At 40.9% G+C, this 9,349-nt stretch overlaps 1 long non-coding RNA gene across 1 annotated transcript; it reads left to right on the top strand.

The window, feature by feature from the left end:
- Nucleotides 1-1,148: 1,148 nt before the first annotated feature.
- On the top strand, nt 1,149-2,267 carry LOC128500827 (uncharacterized). Its single transcript, XR_008354952.1, has 2 exons — nt 1,149-1,192; nt 1,805-2,267. It is a non-coding gene; the product is annotated as an uncharacterized LOC128500827 (long non-coding RNA).
- The last annotated feature ends 7,082 nt before the right edge of the window (nt 2,268-9,349 follow it).

Below are 9,349 nucleotides of genomic sequence, written 5' to 3'. Positions count from 1 at the left end.
CCTGAGACTGGGGGGCAATCCTTGAGAATCCCCGGTTAAGTTTATGCCTACAATCCAAACATTTTGACGCCCCGGGTTATTTACCGCGGATAATGTGGGCGACATCGAGTGTCTCTCGCGCTGGCGTCTGGGCTTCTTGGGCGACACTTTGAGGCGTGATCAGGAAAACCAGCCTAATCCTCCGAATAAACAGCAGGGCGCTCCCTACCCCCGCTACCCGAGACATCAATGCAAACGTTTCTCGGCTCCGCCGACCTGTAAAGGGGGTCTATTCAATTTACTTGCCCCAGTGTGTGTATTATTTATACCCTCAGCAGGGTTGCCGGCACAAAGGAGAGGAGCAGGAAACTCACATAAAGTCATAACCCTATCCCATGCATGTTTAAATTCCCTCACTGTATTAGCCTTTACCACTTCTGCTGGAATGCTGCTCCACTTTTCTACCACCCTCTCAGTAAAATAAAACCTCCGTACATTATATCCGATGTTTCTCTTTCCCGTCTCTAACAAATATTAAACGGACGGACAGAGTTGCTGTAAACGTATTTTCTCGGGCGTACATTTTCTTCCCCACAGAAGTAAAGGTTTTGGGTATCGGAGACTCTGCAGACAAGCTGACCGTCCTCCGTGGCTGTCCCGGAGCAGCCGGCCCCCCTGGGCCAAAAGGAGACCCCGGGGAGAAAGGTGACGCTTCCTCTCATAGATTCATTATTATTATTATTATTATTATCATTATTACTATTATTATTAATGTTTATTTGTTATTATTGTTATATTTCATTATTAAAATGTTTATTGATATGATATTTTATTATTATTGTTGTCATTATTATTTATAATAAAAAATTGTTGTTATATTTTATTATTTGTTACTATTATTGTTTTTCTTATATTTCATTATTATTTTTACTGTTATTATATTTTTTATTATTATTATTATTATTGTTGATAATATTATTGTTATTATATTTTATTATTTTTATATTTTATTATTAATTTTTATTTGTTATTATTGTTATGATTATTATTATTATTATTATTGTTGTTGTTAATAATATTATTGTTATTATATTTTATTGTTATTATATTTTATTATTAATTTTTATTTGTTATTATTGTTATTATTATTATCATTATTATTATTAGGTGAAGTACAAACTAACCCTGGGGGCTTTTACCGGAGGCACCGCGGGTATTTATTCACTTCACACCCCGTTCAACGACCGATCCTTTAGATAATCAAGAAATCCGCTGCCCACCCACCCTGAGACCACCGAGCAACCGAAAACAGCCGATATCCGTTATACATCATAAAAAACATGATTATTATATAAAATATATAATAATTACATAATAATGTTTTATATTATTATTATTACATTAATTCTATTCATAATAATATTGATAGTAATATTTTTATTATAATTGTGAAATGGTTATTTTTAATTACAATTTTGAAATGATTATTTTTTATTATTAATGATAATAATTATAATATGAATAATAATATTTTTGATATTATTCTTTATTATTAATAATGATAATGATGGTTATTAATGATAATACTACTACTACTAATAATATGTTTGATAGGATTATTATTAATGATGATGGTTATTAATACTACTACTAATATGTTTGATATTATGATTATTTTTTATTATTAATAATGATAATGATGGTTAATAATAATAATAATCATTATATTTTTGATATTAGTTTTTATTAATAATAATAATAATAATATGTTTGATATATAGTAATAGTATTATTATGATTTAATTGTCTTTTCTCTTACACGTAGGAGACTCTCTTGGTTACCATAACGACCGACCGTTCACAACCAAAGACCAGGATAATGACATTTATAACCTTAATTGTGCCACAAGTTTTAAAGGCGCCTGGTGGTACGGGAGCTGTCACAACGCCAACCTCAACGGTCTCTACCTGAGGGGCTCGCACACGAGCTACGCCGACGGCATTATCTGGGAAACCGGAAAAGGCGACTACTACTCCTACAAAATCACCGAAATGAAGTTCCGACCCGTGTAACGGGCTCCCTAACCCCATCCGGGGCTGGAAGACGGGCCCTTTTGCTGTCTTCCGTTAAATAGAGGGGGAAATCCACAGGTTCCGCTCTCGCACTGGTGTTATTTTTCTCTTTTAATAGCTGGGGGGGGTGGGGATTCTGTGAAAAATGTTACAAAAGCTCAAAATTATTATTTTTTCTTCCTTCTTACAAATAAACTGAGAACGCAAGCAAAAAACCTGATCTGATGCGTAAAAGTGCGGTACGGAGAAAATAATAAAACAAATTCCCCGCGGGAAAAGAGCCGCCATCTACCTTTCTGATGTGGAGTACTAATCCCATCAGGCTCAGCCACATCAATAGGGGTCCTGGGGTCTGTGTATGGGACGCCCATTCATTTAGTTGCATGTAGTTTTCACTGCGGCCACGAGGTGGCGATGTTGCCTCACCAGAAATGACATTTCCAAACCGGATTATACTTTAATATTTAAGATAGATTTTCAGATTTTTGTCCAATTATAATATTATTGACCAAATATAAACAACTAAAATCCACTTAAATACTAAAAAAAATCTAAATTCTGAACTTTAATACCCTATAGGAAATATTTATTAAGCGGTGACGCGCAACACCCGTCGCAATACATGCATTTCTCTGATAAAACCAGAATTCCGCGCCATCTTCGCGCCCGGAAATTATCGGGAATATTCCAGATTTATAATAAAGGCACGGTTATTCATATTTATGTTAACAACAGCAAAGAAATCGGAAGCCGGCGAGCGATTTTATGATCGTTTAAAAAAAAAAAAAAGAAAAATCGTTGGCTGCCGTGACAACAAAACTTTCAACCTATCGATGGCTTTTGTTTGTATCACATGACGGCGGCTTAGAATTAAGTATTCCCTGAGAAAGTTGGAATGTTGGAAAATGTGACCGGATCAGAGTTTTCTAATCAGGTCAGTAGTTTGGCGTTTCGGGCGATTAGTCGCGGAAATTACAAATTAACCCTTTAAAGGATAAAACGTAGGTCGCTGTCCTTTAAATGAAGTCATCGATAGGTCGGCGTTCACGATGACACGCGCCGTTTAGGTGATCCAGACCGCAGCATTGGCTTGACTTGGAATAGTCGCGACGGCTTCCTGAATCCCTTGGAGGAGCAGCTTGGCATCGAGTGACATCTTACTCTGTCAAGGGCAATTATCCTAATCCCCCACAGCCTCTCCGAGTCAGGAGCCCGGCTTAGCAGCAGGCGAAAGCTTTATTCGCGCACGACTGTCGCCACCGGACCGTTCAAACCGGGGGTTTTTACAGGAAAAAAACAAACATAAGGCGGAATGGGTTTCTTAAGATCCTGCTGATTTTTTCCTCCCCGTCGAGGTTCCCTAAAGCAGCGCGCTTTCCCGTTCTTTGGAATTGGATGCATTCCGCGCTCCTCCGAGGACTCGATGGACGGCACCTCCGAGCAGTAAGACTGCCTCCCAGTGCCAAGGAAGCCCGAGGGGGTCTGAGGCTTTTTCGGGGCGGGGGTTGGAGGATTATTATCAGATTCCCAGATCTGCGTAGGATGGGAGCAGCTCATGGAAAAAAGGTACGGGACCCTTTAACTAAATAGAACTTTTCATAAGATAATAACCATTTAGCTGACGACCCCCCTCCTCCCCACCCCCGGCCTGCAATGAGCTTCTGCCATGGAAATCCTCATTACACCTGTTATAAGGATCAAGCGTTTCTATTTTCTTTAGATTTTAGCAAATAAGTCTGCACCGTGTATAACGTCAGCATTACCTCCTATACTGGGTAGACGTTCCATTTAAGAGGGCTGATGTCTGCACAGTGGGTTTAAATATTATGGGATGGGGGGGATAATAAAATCTCCCCCCACTGTGCCGAGGAAATCCACATAGATTCCAAAGCCTTATATCCATGATCTGACCCGAAGAGCTTGCCATCAGTTCTGTTACGACCCCCTAGGGGGAAATCCTCTGGGGCTAAGTATTATCTTGTTGATGGTCCAGGGGCCCCCCAGGCAGAATCCGACCCTTATTTTTTTATCGGAATGTGATTTTATGTTTGCACAACTTTTGCATTCATTATAATCGGGGGGGGCTGACGGAGGCACCTGGGACATTTTTGTTTAGGGGGTGTGGTTAGAGAAGGAGCTGGGGGTGGGGCTATTAGTGTAACCAAGTGGGGCATTTAAAAGAAGAATAATGGGGTTTATTTACCCCGTTTAATTTATAAAGCCGTTTCCTGCTGTTTCTATACACATTATCGGGCTTTTAGGGCAGTAGAACCCTGCGATCCCCTCATACCCAGCAAACACTCTGACCTCCGAGAAAAGAGGGGCATCAGGGGAGGGGAGGAGAGAGAGGGGCACATGGGTTTGTGAGAGGGACTGGACAGACTAAACAGGGACACTTGGCAGGTATAGAGTATTTTATACGTGCGCGATGCCGCCGTGGAGAGAAGAGCGTCGGCCGGCGTATGAGACGCAGGATGCGAGGGGTCTCCGTGTCGGATAACGCACAGCGGGGGTTCTGAACGCTCCAAAGCCGCGCTCGACCTGCTTAGGGGAATGAGCTTAAGGCATCGCTGGAATTCCTCGTTATAAAATGTCCTGCGCGGCGGCGGCGGCGGAGTCAGTCGGGGGGCCGAGGCAACCGCTTCTAAAATTACCGAGAATGGCTGCAAAAATTAATTTTATTAATACAAACCGGGCGGTTCTCCGATCGTTCTCCGCAGCCGTTCTTTCTCACACCGTTACGGCCGTAATTTGGAGGGGATGCCTTTTACCCGAGAATTAATTTTTTTTAAAGGGACAGCACGCCTATTAGCGACGGGTGAGCCGGTTGGTTCGCGGCACAGAATTTTTTTTTATTATTATTATTTTTTTTTTTTTTATATCGATACATTTTGAAAAAATATACAACAATAAATAGCACAAAGTTCCGGCTTTCTGAAGGACGCGGGATGCTGGAAATGCTTCTCGTCATTTTTTTCATGGTCATTTTATTCATTTTATAATTAAAGACGCTGGGAACAAGAGGCCAGTGTTTAAAAAGGACAGAGAAGCCTTTATATTAACCCAAAAAAAAGAAATCTGACCTCCCCGGCTGCGTAGATTTTACTTCTATGTGGGAGTTTTCCCAACATTTACTATCAAAGAAATTAATAGGATGAGGTCATCAACGTTTAGCTAAATAATTCCTATGTCAAACAAATATTTCCAACAATGCCAATTTAAATATCTGATTATTTCCCCAAAATTATTGTTATTTAACCCTCTGTTATCTCCAGTGCAAATGGGTTATTTCGACGTGATATCTCATACTATATTGAATATTTTTTCCTTTGATATTAGGACAGTTTATTGTACAGCTTGCCCCCATCAGCACTGAAAAGGTTAATCCACACTAAAAAAAAGTCCCTTTCTAACTATTTGGACAGTGGAATGAGTAGCGTGCAATCTACCGATCCGCAAAGGGTTAATATACCAATTACTAGCCCAGCTCAATATTTACTAATTATATTCATTATTATAATATGTCGCCGGCTCCGGCAAAATACGGAATCATCTAGAAGGACGAGGTAATTGCCTCTAATGGAACCCACTAAATTGAAGAAGAAGAATTAACCTCTTGTGTTCCCCGGATAATGGTGCAGAAGCAAATAACCTCTTTAACCAATGCCCTCCTGGGTCAAAGGGGCTTTTAACCCAAAACGATAAATGTCCCAGCGTGAAAAAATTACTATGTGTATTATATATTATACAGATTATTCAGATCCTTTATTTATTTTTTTTAGAATTTAATACTTCAATGTAATTAACATAATATAGTATTTAGGCAATATTGGGTTGTATAAGTCATATTTAGAATACTTTTTCTGATTTCCACAACACTTTGCCCAGTCCCTGTATCCCACAAATCCCCCCGATGCCCCTCTCTCCTCCTCTGACGCACCCGCCGGGGGTCCTAAAAATATGTATTTTGGGATCTAACAGAAGCCTTGAAACAAAAAAATCTCCCATCCCAGTAAAAGCACAGGTGCGATTCCTCCCCGCTTCCAGCAGGGGGCGCCATAATACCGGTTTGTGTCCAATGAGCGTAATTGAACGCACGATGCTGGGATGCGCGTCTAACACCTCCACCTCGGAGCCGTAGTTCTTTATTTTTAGCAGATTGCCTAGCAACGCGATATCACGCGTATAATTTAATCCGCAGTCGTATAAGAAGCGATCGGTGGGATCCCCGTTATCCCGATCGCCGCGATCCGCGCGCTGTTACAAGCAAGAGAAACATGTTTCGGAATGCGACAGTCCTTGGTTTTTGGTTTTTTTAAATGCCCCCCCAACAACCAAGCCTTCGGAGAAACCAAATACTGAATTTTATACATTTAAAAAGAAAAAAGTATGATAAATATACATAAAACATATAATAATAAGGATCATTTAACCTAAATACTTTAATTTTGTGACTTTTTATTTTTTTATGCAACACAGAACCGTCTCAGATCGTCCTGTCCAACGGGGTCACCCCGATCCTGGCCATCGCTTTTTACCCCCAATAAAATATTAGTTTTTGAATCCATATCTGCAATTTTTGGCTTTTTCCAGGGGCTTTCTTCCTACAATAACGTCTTCTTTTGTTCATTTCTGCGTAACTTCTGACGGCTGAAGGTACTTTCTTGAGATCTGTAGTAGACGTTAGTAGAAGACCGCTGAAGAAGACAAGTTGTTGGCCGTTTGGGGAGATTTGAACAAAGAGGCTCAGTTGTAATATAAAGAAGCCCTACTTAACTGAGAGGGTGGTAGATAAGTGGAACAGCCTCCCAGCAGAAGTGGTAGAGGGTAATACAGTGAGGGTATTAAAAATGCATGGGATAGAAATACGGCTCCTGAATCTAAGACGAGACCAACGACTGATTAAGGTTTGAGTCTTTACAGCAGGAGAAACGGGCGACTAGACGGGGGCCGGATGGGGCCGATCTGCTGGCTGGTTCTGGGTCACCTAATGTAATAGCCAAAAATGAAAAAAAACCCTCAAACCCAAGTTCTTAAGATCTTCTTTACCCCCAGAAGTCACTTGGCTCCGACGCGGCGATGATAGAGAGAATCGGGGCTTTATCGTCTTAATGATGAAATAATTAGCAGCGATTTCCACCTTGTGTAGAGCTTTCGGGAGACGGCGAGCGCCAGAAACCTGATACTGGAGGCGTAATGGGATCCGGCGGCCGCTCTCCTCGTGACTTCTCGTTGACTGCCCAATCTCTGAAACTGCCCCACGATATTAATTTTCTCTATTAATATCGCATAAAAGATTTAGATTTAATAAAGAAGCCCAATTCCGCGGAATCCGATAACAGCGGTAATCTTATACCCCCCACTATGCGCCCACGAGCAGAGAGAACGACTCCTTTTAAAAGGAAGAGAGCGGGAGACCAAAAAAAGAGAATTCTTAAATAAAAACGCAAATTTCTCATAATTCTGGCTAATCCGGTAATTGTGTCTTCTGTGGGATTTCTGACTTTGAGTTCAAGAAACGTCTTCGTTTTCAGAATTGAATCTTTTAATTATTCTGGACGTTCGTTTTGTCCAGAAGTTGAATTTAAAGAAATTTAAGATAAAAATACCCAAATTCTCCAAATACTCAGCTGCCAATCGGTTAAATTTGTGCCCAAAATGCCCTTTGAATAAGAAGCTCCGGGTTGGAAAATCTTAAAAATACCGTATTTTAGGAATTGGAACAATATTAACGCCAATATATATAGTATTTTTTATTAGTTTTATTCTATTTTTATGCATTTTCTTTGAAATTTACAACAGTTAAGACATTTCTAAGGGTTTTTTAAAGAGGAAAATGTTTCTGATTAATAGAATTTAAACATTTAAAATAAACCACAGCTTCACTTTTTAGAACTAATTATTTTTGGGTTTTTTTCCTGTAGATAATACTTTTTTTTTTTTTAAGGCTGCTGAGTCGAATGGAAACTTTCCCTTACAGAATAAAAAATGCTAGAGTTTCTAAACCACGCAGAGCTGGAGTTATTCTGGATAATAATCGCCTAGCAACGGTTTGAATAAATCAAGAAGATATGGGGGGGGGATACAAAGGGTTTTCTTCATTATTGCTACGGTGTAACGACGCGGGTTTCACATTGTAAAAGATCATGTTATGCATCGACGTATAGGAATGAATGTAACAAGAACGCGTAAAGAAATGATTCTGTGAAAGGGGCGCTGCAGTAGAACGGGTTAAAAAGTTTAAATGCCCCGTGCGTATTGGACAGATGTATGCCCCCCCGATGTATGTCCCCCCCCCCAGTAATGTTTACGATGAATGGGTGAGAATTTTTCCCGATCCCTTTGCAAAAGGGAAGGTCGGCTTTTATCAGCAGAAGGCAAACTCCATGGAGGGAACCGACAGGTTTTGGAATTTAAATATTGACTTAGGAGGGACGGCAAAAATCAAACATTCGCGAGTTTTTTACCAGCAGGAATTTTTGTTCTTTTTGTATTTCGTGATATCGCAAGATAAGGGCGTTGATTTTATATAAGGGCCCAATGCCTATGGGCCCCAATTTTCTAAGCCCTGGGACTAAACGGTCTGAAATATACCCTACCCCAAGTCCAAGTGACTGTAGTAGACTCTATGGGGTAATACTGGGATCCTGGCAAAATGAGGGGGGTTATTTTGGTCCATGGGGTGTGTCTCGCTGATTAACTTGATGCCCACCGTACAAACAGGTGGGGACCCCCAAAGCGTACGTTGGAGTAGCGTTAAAGATGGGACGTAGGTGACATGTCGATGGTGGATGGAATAGAAAAGGGTGGGGCATGACCAGGAGTGGGTGTGTCAAACATTTAGCCACACCCCTGACTCCATCATCCCCCTAAAAGCTATCACTCAGCCAAGTGCCAGTCTATCCAATGGGGAGGACCGGTCTGGTCACCTCCAGGTCCATCCCCCTAAACATATAAAATTAGAAGGGGCCACATACTTCATTAGGGAAACCGAGCCTGAGGACGCAATGATCCGTGGCTGTAGGAGCCCATTATCCACGCCACAGGGGCCACAGTATACGTGTAGACACGTGAACATGTATGTAAACATCTAGAAGGTTTGGATAATATTAAAAAGGGATAAAACTGCGTGAAATGACATCACAGACCCCGTTCCTCATTTCCCTCTCTTTACAGAAGGAGTACTCGGTGCAGGCCAAGTTCCGTCACAGCAATGGGAAACACGCGATGAACGGATCGGGTACGTAACAATCCCACAATAATCCGCGATGAACGGATCGGGTACGTAACAATCCCG

The sequence above is a fragment of the Spea bombifrons genome, chromosome 6, assembly GCF_027358695.1.
Source record: "Spea bombifrons isolate aSpeBom1 chromosome 6, aSpeBom1.2.pri, whole genome shotgun sequence".
In the NCBI taxonomy this organism is placed as follows: Eukaryota; Metazoa; Chordata; class Amphibia; order Anura; family Pelobatidae; genus Spea; species Spea bombifrons.
The sequence above is the reverse complement of the archived record's forward strand: the minus strand, read 5'-3'. Positions and strand labels throughout refer to the sequence as shown.